The sequence below is a fragment of the Otolemur garnettii genome, unplaced genomic scaffold (genome assembly GCF_000181295.1).
Source record: "Otolemur garnettii isolate 467f Iridium unplaced genomic scaffold, OtoGar3 scaffold00013, whole genome shotgun sequence".
Classification (NCBI taxonomy): domain Eukaryota; kingdom Metazoa; phylum Chordata; class Mammalia; order Primates; family Galagidae; genus Otolemur; species Otolemur garnettii.
In genome coordinates, this window is record NW_003852408.1 from 13,962,355 (window position 1) to 13,975,417 (window position 13,063).

Consider the following 13,063-nt stretch of genomic DNA (forward strand, 5'->3'; position numbering starts at 1 on the left):
TGCCTCTGCCTCCCAAGTAGCTGGGACCATAGGCGCCCGCCACAACGCCTGGCTATTTTTTTTGGTTGCAGCCGTCATTGTTGTTTGGCAGGCCCACTCTGAATTTGAACCCGCCACCTTAGGTGTATGTGGCTGGTGAGCCACATTGAGCCACAGGCCACAGGCGCCGAGCTGGGACTGACTGTTAAAGGGTACTCAGTCTCCATCCTGGATAATGAGAAAGTTCTGGAACTACAAAGTGGTGATGGTTGCACAAAAGCCACTTGAGCCACAGGCGCTGAGCTGGGACTGACTGTTAAAGGGTACTCAGTCTCCATCCTGGATAATGAGAAAGTTCTGGAACTACAAAGTGGTGATGGTTGCACAAAACTGTGACTATACTGAATGTCCCTGAATTGTAACCATTAAAGTAGGTAAAGTGGTAAATATTATGTGTATTTCACCACAATAATAAAAAAAAAAAAAGTGTATGACCAGCTGCAGTGGCTCACGCCTGTAATCCTAGCACTCTGAGAGGGTGAGGTAGATGGACTGCTTGAGCTCAGGAGTTTGAGACCAGCCTGAGCAAGAGCAAGATCCCATCTCTGAAAACAGCCGGGCATTGTGGTAGATGCCTGTAATCCCAGCTACTTAGGAGGCTAAGGCAAGAGGATCTCTTGAGCCCAAGAGTTAGAGGTTGATATGTCTTAACACCACAGGACTCTACCCAGGGTGACAGAGTGAGACTCTGTCTCAAACAAACAAACAAAAAAGTACACTCAGCGTCTATAGCTCAATAATTAGGGTGCCGGCCACACACACCAAGGCTGGTGGTTTCGAACCTGGGTTGGGCCTGCTAAACAACAGTGACAACTACAACAAAAAAATAGCCGGGCATTGTAGTGGGTGCCTGTAGTCCCAGCTCTTTGGGAGGCTGAGGCAAGAGAATCACTTAAGCCCAAGAGATTGAGGTTGCTCCACGGCACTCTACTGAGGGCAACATAGTGAGACTCCGTCTCAGAAAAAAAAAAAAGTATACATGATAATTTCCCGTTCCTCCTCAGCTACCTCTATGCACTCCTCATTTGCTGCCCACAAGATGTAGACCCTACAAGGTCAGGGACAACTTCTACTTCTTGGGTACTGAATTCCCAGTGCCAAGCACAGTGCTAACACTTTGCCGGAGAAATAAATGGACAAAGAAAGAGAGGAAGAGAGGGGGAGAGGCAAGGATAAATGAATGAAGGAATGAATGACACAGTGAACCCTGCTACTGTGAACCACTCTGCATTCGCTGAACTGAAAGAAATCTCTCCTCCCAGGCTTCTCATATCACATCATTCTTTCTTTTTTGACCCGCAGCTGTGTTCTTCCCTCCAGTTGCTCATCAGAATCACCTGGGGAGCTTTTTAAACATACTGATGCTCCTGGCTCGGCGCCTGTGGCTCGAGCGGCTAAGGTGCCAGCCACATACACCTAAGGTGGCGGGCTCGAATCCCCAGCCCGGGCCCACCAAACAACAATGATGGCTGCAACCAAAAAATGGCCAGGCGTTGTGGCGGGCGCCAGTAGTCCCAGCTACTTGGAAGGCTGAGGCAGGAGACTTGCTTGAGCTCAGGAGTTGGAGGTTGCTGTGAGCGTGATGCCATGGCACTCTACCCAGGGGGATAGCTTGAGGATCCGTCTCAAAAAAAAAAAAAAATACTGATGCTCCTAGGCTCAGACTCAATCCCCAGGGATTCTGATTTATTTAGATCAGGGTAGGGGAGCCGAACCTGAGTACTTTATTTTCTGCCTTTTGGGAGGCAGGGCATGGGTGCATTTAAAACTCCCCTGAGATTCTGACATGAGCCAGGGTAGAAAACCACCTGCGCCTAGTTATCCTCCCCCTTGGTTTTGAAGCCACTCCTCACCAGGATGGAGGCCACCCACTCTCTGCAGAGCCTACCACCCAGCCTGGCACGGCATTGTCCTGCATGAATGCTCCTTGAACTGATGAGTAGTAAACGAAAGGTCATGCCACCCCTACAGATCAGGCCTCCACGCAGTGATAGCCTGGAATCTCTCTATCTAATCTCTCCTTGCAACTCTACTCTGAGTCACCTCTTGGAGTAATTAATGACCTGGCCTTTCACTTGTTGGAAACGCCCTTTTCTAGCCTTGAGAGGTGGCCTTTCTCCCTGGCATGCTAGAGTCTGGGGCAAGACCCTGCCCAATCTCTCAATAGGGTCAATCTGGGCCACCTGCCAATCATTAGCAATTTGGTGTATGTCTATCAGAGCCCCCTGGGCCTGGGTCCTATGTGATGGTCTATTGGCCCTTACCTCCTCTATTAGACAAACACAGCCTCCTCCACCAGGCATTTCTTTCTTTCTTTCTCTCTTTCTTTTTTCTTTCTCTTTCTTGTCTCATGGTCATAGCTCACTGCAACTTCCAAATCCTAGGTTCAAGCAATCTTCTTGCCTCAGCTTCCCAAGTGGCCGGGACTGTAGGCACATGATAATTTCTTTTAATTTTTATAGAGATGAAGGGGGGTCTCAATATGTTGTCCAGGCTGATCTCAAACTCCTGACCTCAGGGATCCTCTTGCCTTGGTCTTCCAAAGGGCTGGGATCACCGACTGGGATCACCACACCTGGCCCATTAGCTATTATTATTATTATTTTTTGAGACAGAGTTTCACTTTGTCACCCTCATTAGAATGCCATAGCATCATAGCTCACAGCAACCTCCAATGCTTGGGCTCAAGCAATTCTCTTGCCTCAGCCTCCCAAGTAGCTGAGACTACAGACGCCTGCCACAACATCTGGCTAACTTTAGAGACAGGATCTTGCTCTTGCTTAGGCGGTCTTGAACCAGTGAGCTCAGGGCAATCTACTCACCTTGGCTTCCCAGAGCTAGGATTACAGGTGTTAGCCACTGCGCCTGGACCCCATTAGTTATTTTGAAACCCACTTACAGTACTCCTGGTTCAGCAAAACCAATTTGGGTACAAAGGAGGAGAATGTTTTCTGATTTATTCCAACCACCAGCTTTGTCTCCATCCCTCTTTTTTCCTTTTCTTTTTTGAGACAGAATCTCACTCTATTGCTCCAGGCTAGAGTGCCATGGCCTTAGCCCAGCTCATAGCCACTTTAGACTCCTGGGTTCAAATGATTCTCCCACCTCAGTCTCCCAAGAGTAGCCAGGACTACAGGTGCCCACCACTATGCCCAGCTAACTTTTCTATTTTTAGTAGGGATGGACTCTCACTCTTGCTCAGGCTGGTTTCAAACTCCTGAGCTCAAGCGACCCACCCCCTAGGCCTTCATAAGCCACTGTACCTGGCCCCCTATTTTCTTTCTCTCTCTCTTGCCTTCCTCCCTTCCCTTCCCTTCCCTTCCCTTCCCTTCCCTTCCTTCTCTTTCTTTCTTTCCTTCCTTCCTTCTTTTTATTTTTTTGTTTTGTTTTAGACACAGCCTAACTCGGTTGCCCTGGGTAGAGTGCCATGGCATCATCACAGCTCACAGAAACTTCAAACTCTTGGGTTCAAGTGATTCTTTTGCCTCAGGCTCCCAAGTAGCTGGGACTACAGGCTCCTGTCACAACACGCAGCTATTTTTTTTAGAAACGGGGTGTCACTCTTGCTCAGGCTGGGCCCACCACTATGCTCAGCTAATTTTTCTATTTTTGGTAGAGGGTCTTACTCTTGTTGCTCAGGCTGGTCTCAAACTCAGATCCACCTGCTTTGGCCTCCCAGAGTGCAAGGATTACTGGTGTGAGTGCCTAGCCCATCCGTTTTTTTTCAAGGCAGACTCTTTGACACTTTCTGGCTGCTTAGGCGTGGATCCCATTCCTCAACTATGAGCTGAGGGGGTCAACTAAGTAGATGATCTCTGAATTCCCACCCCAGAATGTGCTTTGAGGAAGAGGCAGCAAAGAAATAGAAGGTAGACATGAGGAGGCCCTTCTTGCCCATCAGAGAAGGGATTCAGGGGAGTAGAGGCCTGAAAGGGCAGCGTTCTCCCTCTCTGGAGAGGAATCAGGATCAGGGGGCCCACAGTAGCCTGAAAATGGAGAGAGCTGGCCTCCTTAGGGCCAAGGATGAGCAAGGAAACACTGGGGAGGGGGGTGGTTCTGAGACGGCCTGCCCAATGCCATGGAGACCCTCAAGCACTTCTGCCCCCTACCCAAGTTCCTGAGAGCAGCTGCCTCTTTGCCATCCCTCCGTGGAACCTCCTCGCCTTTCTTGTCTCTTTCTCTTCATAGAACCCAAAGTCAGCCATCTGTGCAACCTCCTGGACTCCTTACCTCCCCTGCCCTTCTATCCACCTAAACTTTCTCGAATCTTCTCACACACCCCTGCCTCTCTGTTGGCTCTCTGCCTTCTAGAGATGCCGGACGCCTGCCAGCCTAGAACCCAGGCTGCCTCTCACTCCGTGCCTGCTCACATTGTCCCTCCGCCCAAGGCCTCCCTTCTAGACTTAATTTAGGTTTCATTTCTTCCAAGAGACCTTCCCAGAATCCTCAGGCTGAACTCGTGCCCCTCCTTGGCATCCTGGACTGATCCCTCTTTTGGCTCCTTTTTTTTTTGGAGACAGAGCCTCAAGCTGTCGTCCTGGGTAGAATGCCGTGGCCTCACAGCTCACAGCAACCTCCAACTCATGGGCTCAAGCGAGTCTCCTGCCTCAGCCTCCCAAGTAGCTGGGACTACAGGCACCCACCACAACGCCTGGCTATTTTTTTTGGTTGCAGCCATCATTGTTGTTTGGCGGCCCAGGCTGGATTCGAACCCACCACCTTAGGTGTATATGGCTGGCGCCTTGGCCACTTGAGCCACAGGTGCCGAGCCTCTTGGCTCCTTAAAGAAAGAACCTGTGTATGAGTCTGGGGTCCCCGAACTCCCAGACCTAGACATGTTAGTCTTTGTGGGCCCAGTTCCTAGCACATAGTGGGTGCTTCACAAATATGCATAGCACTGAAAGACTGATGGAAGGAAGACACGCTCAGGGCCCTGGAGGAGTGAGGGCTCCTGCCCCCCACAATTTCCATTTTCTTTCTTTCTGCTTCCTGTTGTACTTGGGGTGAAGCTCCAGACAGCACTAGAGAGCTGCCACAGCTCCTGGTTTCCAGTTATGCAGTCCTAAGCTCAACAGGGATGTAATGAGGTAGTGGAGGTGAGGTCCCAGCCTTCAGACAAAGGGCATCCCCCTTCTTGTCAAGCCTGTGATAGCAGAGTGGGCACCCCTCCTCCTCCCCCAGCCTACAGGCTCTGCCCCTAATGGCCTAGAGGATGCTCAAGCAGATGTTTTTCTGAGAAGATGGTGGCCACTGTGCCCTGAGACCCTAATCTGGACCTGGCTCCCACTCCCCTTCTAGCTGAATGGGGCCTCTGTGGCTGAGGAGGCCAAGAGGGTAGGTCCTGGTGCAGGGAGATGAGGCAGAAGCACAGGCTAGGGTGGCAGGGCATGTGCCAGGTCCTACGGCCCTGCTGCCTCCAGCCCCTGCCTCTGCACCTGCTTCTATCTTTGTCCATCAATTCCTGGTGGCTGTTTTTCGCACCCTAGGACCCAGGAGGGATGGCCCTGAGGTCCCAGGAGTGTCAGGGGAATGACAACACCAAAAAAAACCCATTTCAGGTGAGAAAGAAATGGGCAAAGAGATAAGCTGCAATGGGCTTAGGGAGTGAGGTCAGGGTGATCAACTCATCCCAGTTTCCCAGAATGGTCCTGGTTTTAACTTTAGAAGTTCAAAGGCAATAACAGATGGTCGACCCTCAAGTAGGAAAAGTAGGATGGGGGATACAGGTCAGGGGACTAAAACAGCAGGTGGCTGAGGTAAGACCTACAGAATCCTTTCCTCGGAGGCCCAGGACAGACAAACTGGGTTTCTGGCTCTTCCTAGACTCTCCAGAATCCCAAGCCTTTTCCTCAATCCTGCATCCAGGTGCTGCAGGAGGTCCCAGGCTGCTGGCAAAAATCAAGGGACCCTGTGCCCTCCTACCACCTATAGTCCCCACATTTCCCCCACCAGGTTGCCTTACCTGGCGGAGGGAGGCAGCTGCCACCTGGGAGATCTCAGGGAGTTGTGGCAAGCCGGCTGGCTGCAGGAGAGCGACCTTTGTCCCCACCTCCCCTCCCCTAGGAACTGCCTTCACCATATAAGGGAAGATAGGGCCCCAGAGAGAGAGTGGGTGAGGGGGTGGGGAGGCAGGTGCCCGATAGGTCCCTGGGTGCTCAAAGCCCAGCTACGGCCTGACAGCCAGAGCTGATGTGCCCCACCCTTGGCTCCTGAGCCAGCACCAAGGGATGGGCTGCTCTTCTGTCTGAGGCTCAGGCCCTCCTTACCATAGGCAGATAGCACTGTCCAGGAGGGTCAGGAGCCCCTGGACCTTTCCTCCTACCAACCAAGAGTAAGAGGTTCAGCTATACTCCCTCCTTCCTTGGGGGAATGGTTCATGGGGAAGGAGAGACAGGACAGCTGGGTTCTAGAAGCCCCAAACCCAGGATGCAGGGCCAGGGCTTCACTCTTGGGTCCCCTCCAGGAAAGATGGCACCTGTAGAGGTCACTTCTCTACACCACAACTTTGCTTAGCAGGCACAAGTGCTCCTTCTGTCCACACCCCTCGGTGCACTGACTCCATCTGGAGTTTTTATGAGTTGCCATAAACCAGAGACTTTGAACTCTGCTCTGGCACCGTCTCCCAGAAGCCAAGGCTTCTATTTCTGACCCCTGACCCTAGGGGACCCATGTCATTCATCACAGGAAAGGAGTGCAGCCCTCTCTGGGTAGGTCTCCCTGAGAGAGAGAGAGAGGGCAGCTTTACACATACACATACACACTCAGCAACTTGGGCAGATGTCCCCCAACCTGCATAAATTTTCCCATCGCCTCTGAACCCTGGTCGTTAGGAGGGTGAGATGAAGTGGACAGGACAAGGGCAGCCTCTCCTCCTGACCACACCTCCCAAGAGTTTTGGAGACCAAATGTACAGTAGTCTTCCCTTATCAGAGGGGGACACATTCCGAGACCCCAGTAGATGCCTTGAAACCATGAATAGCACCAAATCCAACTGCTGTCACTCAGAACATGTTTCTGTACATGTTTTCTCCCCTAACAAATTTAATGCTTTTTCTTCTTAATGGAACACTTACACACCATGGCTATAATGTTTTTACTTTGAATTGTGACAGTAAAACTGGTATGAATGGATAGTCCCAGCTGCAGTACATGAGGGCCTGTTTATCCATCACTCTCTAACAATGGACTCCAGCGTTTAGGAGAATCTCTGCCAGTTTGATTGTTAAAAAAAAGAAAATAGTCATTGTATTGATTTATGTTTCTTTGATTGCCCAAGAGACTACTTTAAACTATATTTATTGGCTGTGTCTTTTCGTGTGGGTTTTTAATTAATTTGTTGTAATGATTTATATATTTAGTATATTAAGGCTGGTAACTTATCTCTCATAGTACTTTTTTGTAGTTTGTTTTTACCTTTTTATCATTATTTTTTAAAGACAGTCTCATTTTGTCACACTTGGTAGAGTGCCATGGCATCATAGAGCACATCAACCTCAAACTCTCAGATTCAAATGATCCTCTTACCTTAGCCTCCCCAGTAGCTGAGACTACAGGCACCCACCACAGTGCTTGGCTATTTTTTTTTGGAGACAGAGTTTCAAGCTGTTGCCCTGGGGAGAATGCTGTAGCATCATAGTTCACAGCAACCTCCAACTTGGGCTCAAGCAATCCTTGCCTCAGTTTTTCTATTTTTATTTATTTATTTATTTCCTTTTTTTGTAGAGACAGGGTCTCACTTTCCATGGCATCACACAGCTCACAGCAACCTCTAACTCCTGGGCTTAGGTGATTCCCTTGCCTCAGCCTCCCAAATAGCTGGGACTACATGCGCCTGCCACGACACACGGTATTTTTTTGTTGCAGTTTGGCTGGGGCCGGGTTTGAACCCACAACCCTCGGTATATGGGGCCAGCACCCTACCCACTAAGCCACAGGCGCCACCCAGTGCTCGGCTAGCGTTCAGAGGCGGAGTCTCATTCTTGCTCATGCTGGCCTCAAACTCCTGAGCTCAAGCTATCCACCCTCGTGGGCCTTCCAGAGTACTGGGATTATAGGCATGAGCCACTGTACCTCACCCTTGTTTTTACCTTTTAATCTAATCCCAAACACGTCTAGGTTTTTAAAAAATTGTTTCCAATTTCCTTGTTATGATAAATGACAAACATATTGAAAAGCAGAAATAATATTACATGGACTCAAGACTTACCATTTGCCATTTGCGTATGTGAAAGTGAGTTAAGGACATCACACTTCAACCAAAATATTTAATTTTTTACACATCTCCTATAAACAGGGACATTCTCCTTCACAATTGTAATATAACTTTCACAGATGAGAATATGAGCAATTACTTCTAGTATGCCTAATATCATCTTTCCAGTCCATGGTTAAATTTCTTTTTTTTTTTTTTTTTGCAGCTTTTGGCTGGAGCTGGGTTTGAACCCACCACTTCCAGCATATGGGTCGATACCCTACTCCTTTGAGCCACAGGCACTGCCCCTTCTTTCTTTCTTTTTTTTTTTTTTTAATGGTTAAATTTCTTAAAGGATCAAATCAAGATCATCATTTCGGGCGGCACCTGTGGCTCAGTGAGTAGGGCGCTGGCCCCATATACTGAGGGTTGTGGGTTCAAACCCGGCCCTGGCCAAACTGCAACAAAAAAATAACCAGGTGTTGTGGTGGGCGCCTGTAGTCCCAGCTATTCGGGAAGCTGAGGCAAGAGAATCATCTAAGCCCAAGAGATGGAGGTTGCTGTGAGCTGTGATGCCACAGCATTCTACCGAGGATGACAAAGTGAGAATTTGTCTCTAAAAAAAAAAAAATCATTCATTTCCTTTGCTATATCTCTTTAGTACTTTTTGTTTTTCTTTAGGATTTTTTAATCTAGAAGAGCCCCTTCCCTTTTTTTTTTTTTTTTTTTTTTTTGGTGACATTGACTTACCTGAGTCAAAGACAGCTGCTTGGTAAAGTGCTCACACTATGGAGCTGAGTCTTTCATTATGGTATCACTGAATTGCTTCCTCTTCCTCCCTCCACTCCTTCCCACAAGCTGGAAGTGCCCTCTGTAAGTTCTGGTTTAACACGGTTTAAAGAATACTTTAGAGGCCAGTGCTTCTCAAACTGTAGTACCATAAAGAATCACTTGGGAATCTTTGTAAAGTGTAGATTCTAATTGAATACTTCTGGGGTGGAGCCAGAGATTCTGTATTTCTAGCAAGCTCCAAGGTGATACTACCATGCTGGGCCTTGCCCCGTACTATCAGGAGCATAGTCAACACCGATGATGTTGTACTGCTCAGGAATTATCTAGTTATCCCACATGAGTAATGCAAATTTTGATCCTCTGGTTATAGTGGTGACTGCCAGATACTAAACCCAAAGGCATATTTCCCCTTTTGCAATTATAAGTTATTTGGGGGTGGCCATTTGGTACTGGCAGGCAGCATGAGAATTTTTTTTTTTTTTTGAGACAGAGCTTAACTTTATCACCCTTCATACTCAAACCTCAACCTCTTGGGCTAAAAAGAATCTCTTGCCTCAGTCTCCCAAGTAGCTGGGACTATACCCGCCCACCACAACGCCCAGCTGTTTTTAGAGTCTCACTCTGACTCAGGCCAGTCTCAAACCTGTGAGTTCAGGCAATCCGCCTGCCTTGGCCTCCCAGTGTGCTAGGATTACAGGCGTGAGATACCGCACCTGGTACAGCATGAAAATTGGTTTGTTTGGTTTTTTGTCTTTATTTTATTTTATTTTATTTTGAGACAGAGCCTCAAGCTTTCCCCCTGGGTAGAGTGCCATCGCATCGCAGCTCACAGCAACCTCCAACTCCTGGGCTCAAGGGAGTCTACTGCCTCAGCCTCCCAAGTAGCTGGGACCACAGGTGCCCGCCACACCGCCCAGCTATTTTTTGGTTGCAGCCATTATTGTTGTTTGGCGGGCCCGGGCTGGATTTGAACCTGCCTCCTTAGGTGTATGTGGCTGGCACCCTAGCTGCTTGAGCCACAGGCGCCGAGCCGAAAATTGTTGATTTTTTTTTAGTTACCACTTTCTACGTCTCCTTTGGTAATACTCACTTGTATTTACTGTTTTGTTGTTGTTGTTGTTGTTGTTGTTGTTGTTTGAGACACAGTCTTAACTCTGTGCACTGGGTAAAGTGCCATGTCATCATAGCTCACTGCAACCTTTTGGGCTCAAGAGATCCCCTGGCCTCAGCCTCCCAAGTAGCTGGAACTACAGAGGCCTGCCACAATGCCTGGCTAATTTTTCTAATTTTAATCTCAGTCTTGCTCAGGCCGGTCTTGATCTCTTGAGTTCAGGTGATCTACTTGCTTTGACTTCGAAGAGTGCTAGGATTACAGACATGAGCCACTGTGCTGGGTTGTAATTACTTTTTGAAAATTTCTGTTTTCCTCCCAGTGTTTACCTCACTGTTCTACCTAAGAACCTGGTGCGTAGTAGGCATGAAATGAATGTTTGAAGGAAAATGGAATTTATGATTTACATTTTTGACATTATATTTAGGAAGCCAAGTGTGTAATTTTTAATTTCAATCTGATTTTTATTGAAAAAAATTATTAATTATACTTGTAAAAATAATTAAATATACGAACAGATACATAATAAAATGTGGCCCTTATATCCTAGGTGAATTTCAGTCCTCCTGCCCTCCTCAGGATTAGCCACAATTACCTTACCAGAGTGAACAAAAATATAGAGCATGTATGTATTTGTGTCTTTTTTTTTTTTTACTTTTTATTTTTGAGATAAAATATTACCTGGGTAGAGTGCCATGGCATCAAGATAGCTCACAGTAACCTCAAACTCTTAGGTTCAAGTGATCCTCTTGCCTCAGCCTCTCCAGTAGCTTGGACTATAGGTGCCCACCACAATGAGCAACTATTTTTAGTAAAGACAAAGACTCACTCTTGCTCAGGCTGGTCTCCAACTTCTGAGCTCAAGGGATCCTCCTGCCTCAGCCTCCCAGAATGCTAGGATTACAGGCATGAGTCACTGCACCTGACCTAAAAAAATTTTTCAATGGATATCGTCACATCACTTGCCAATGAGGTTGCACCAGTTTATACTTCTGCCAGCGGCACTTTGCCAGGGCCTGTCTCCCAGCAACCTCTGGAGTGTGTATGGGGTGTGTGTGTGTACATATGTATAACAAGCAAGTAGGTAATATTTGTCCCATTACCAGGCTTGGTTAGAGACATTTTCACATTTGACATCTCCAAAGCCAGAAGTTATGTCACCTTTCTCCCTCTTCTTCTTCCTCCCCCAGAGCCAACCAGATACCTCCTCCTGCCACATTTATCTCCTTCCCCTTATTGATCCCTCCTTCCTTCTCTCTTCACTCTGCCTCTGCCTGAGGCCTTCATTCTTCATTTTTGGTACCATGGCTGTACAGGTCTCCTAACAGAATCTCATGTCTGTAGCCCTGATGGAGCTTTCAGTGTGGAGCTGCAGGTTTGAGTACACCTTCCTCCTGCTCAGGATCTCTCAAGGGTGCCCAGCGCCTGCAAGAAAAAGGCTGCTCCCTTATCTGCATTATCTGCCCTCTCTTGCATTAAGCAGCTTCATTTCCTATTTCCCCGCTTTGTGTGTCATCCCAAAATTTTGGTCACTTCCCATTCGCTGCTGTGGTTGGCCACTTTTGCTCACTTCCTCTCCCAGTGCACCCTCCTTGCTCAGGACACCTTCACCTGCCTCCTCCTTTTCAAACCCCCCAGGCCACGCCTCACTCCTGCAGGGCATGCTTTCGAACACCCCTGGACATCCCCTGCCCTCTCCAGCCTTCCATTTTCTCTTTCACACTGCATTTGTAGTGCTCCAGTGTTCACGGTTCTCTTTCCACACTAGGGTGTGAGTTTCCTGAGATCAGAGGTATCGGCTGGTCTTGGCACCGTGCCTGGCACATAGTAAGCACCTGATACATGTGGTTGGGTTGAACTCTATGTGGGTGGAGGGTGTGTAGGTGGTGGTGGTGGGGAAGCCTCACTGTGGTCTCATTCAAAGTTGGGAAGCCCTGGTGGCCTCTGGGATGCAAATCTGGGGCATGAGAGGGGGGTACAGTTTGCATGGAGAACAGAATATAGAGCAAGACCCAAGGACAAGGGCAGAGCCCAGGGAGGGCTGAGTATTTATAGCCAAAGCCTCTTGTGGCAGAGGCAAGGATGCCGCAGCCTTCTCCAGGTGGGTTCGTCCTCTTTTCTACTAGGGAAAAGTAGTGGGGTTACAGATGGGAGGGAAAGGGAATAAGGATTGGTTTTATACACAGCACAGACTCCCGCCCCCCCCCCCCCACCAACTTGGGAGCCAATACACATCTGGGGCACCAGGAGGGAAGCTTGGAGTCTGGATTCATGAGGTAAGGGGTGATGAGACACTGGGGAGATGGAGTTGGGGGCACCGGGACCGACATTTGGGAGAGGTTGTGCCTCTCAAATGGATTCTAGGCTTCCCACCCTGGAAAGCGGTGAATGAGGCTGCCCTTGAGGTTCCAGTCCCCGGGGTGGGGTAGGGGCAGTGTGTGTGCCTAGGGTGTGGGGACAAGCCGGGCGGTGGGGATTCCTAGCGTCCTCGAGGACAGGGAGGCCTCTAGTGGCCAGCGTGGGTAGTAGACGAGGGTGGGCCTGGGAGAGAAGCGAGGACACTTCCTGCAAGGGTCTAGGGCTGCCCAGTTTCGCAAAGGAAGTGCTGGTAGGGCCTCGGGGGGCGGGGGCAGGAAGTTGGGCGAGGGCTCGGCCAATGGGGGCTCAGAGGCCGGGGGGGGGGCCGAGGTGGACCGAGCGTGGCGGCGGCCCCACCCAGTCTGTGAGACGTATCCTGGTGCGGGAGCCAGCGCCCTCGAGCAGCCTGGGTGGCCTACAACCTGGCAGGCGGGTCTGTGGCAGTCGTGTCAAGTCCCTTCGTTCTCCGCGGAGTTCGGCTTCCCGGTGCTTCGCCCGGCTCCCCGCCTTTAGCCCCTGGCGGTGGGGAGGGGTGCTTCGACAGCCGCACCCAGTTCTGTGACCCGGACAGA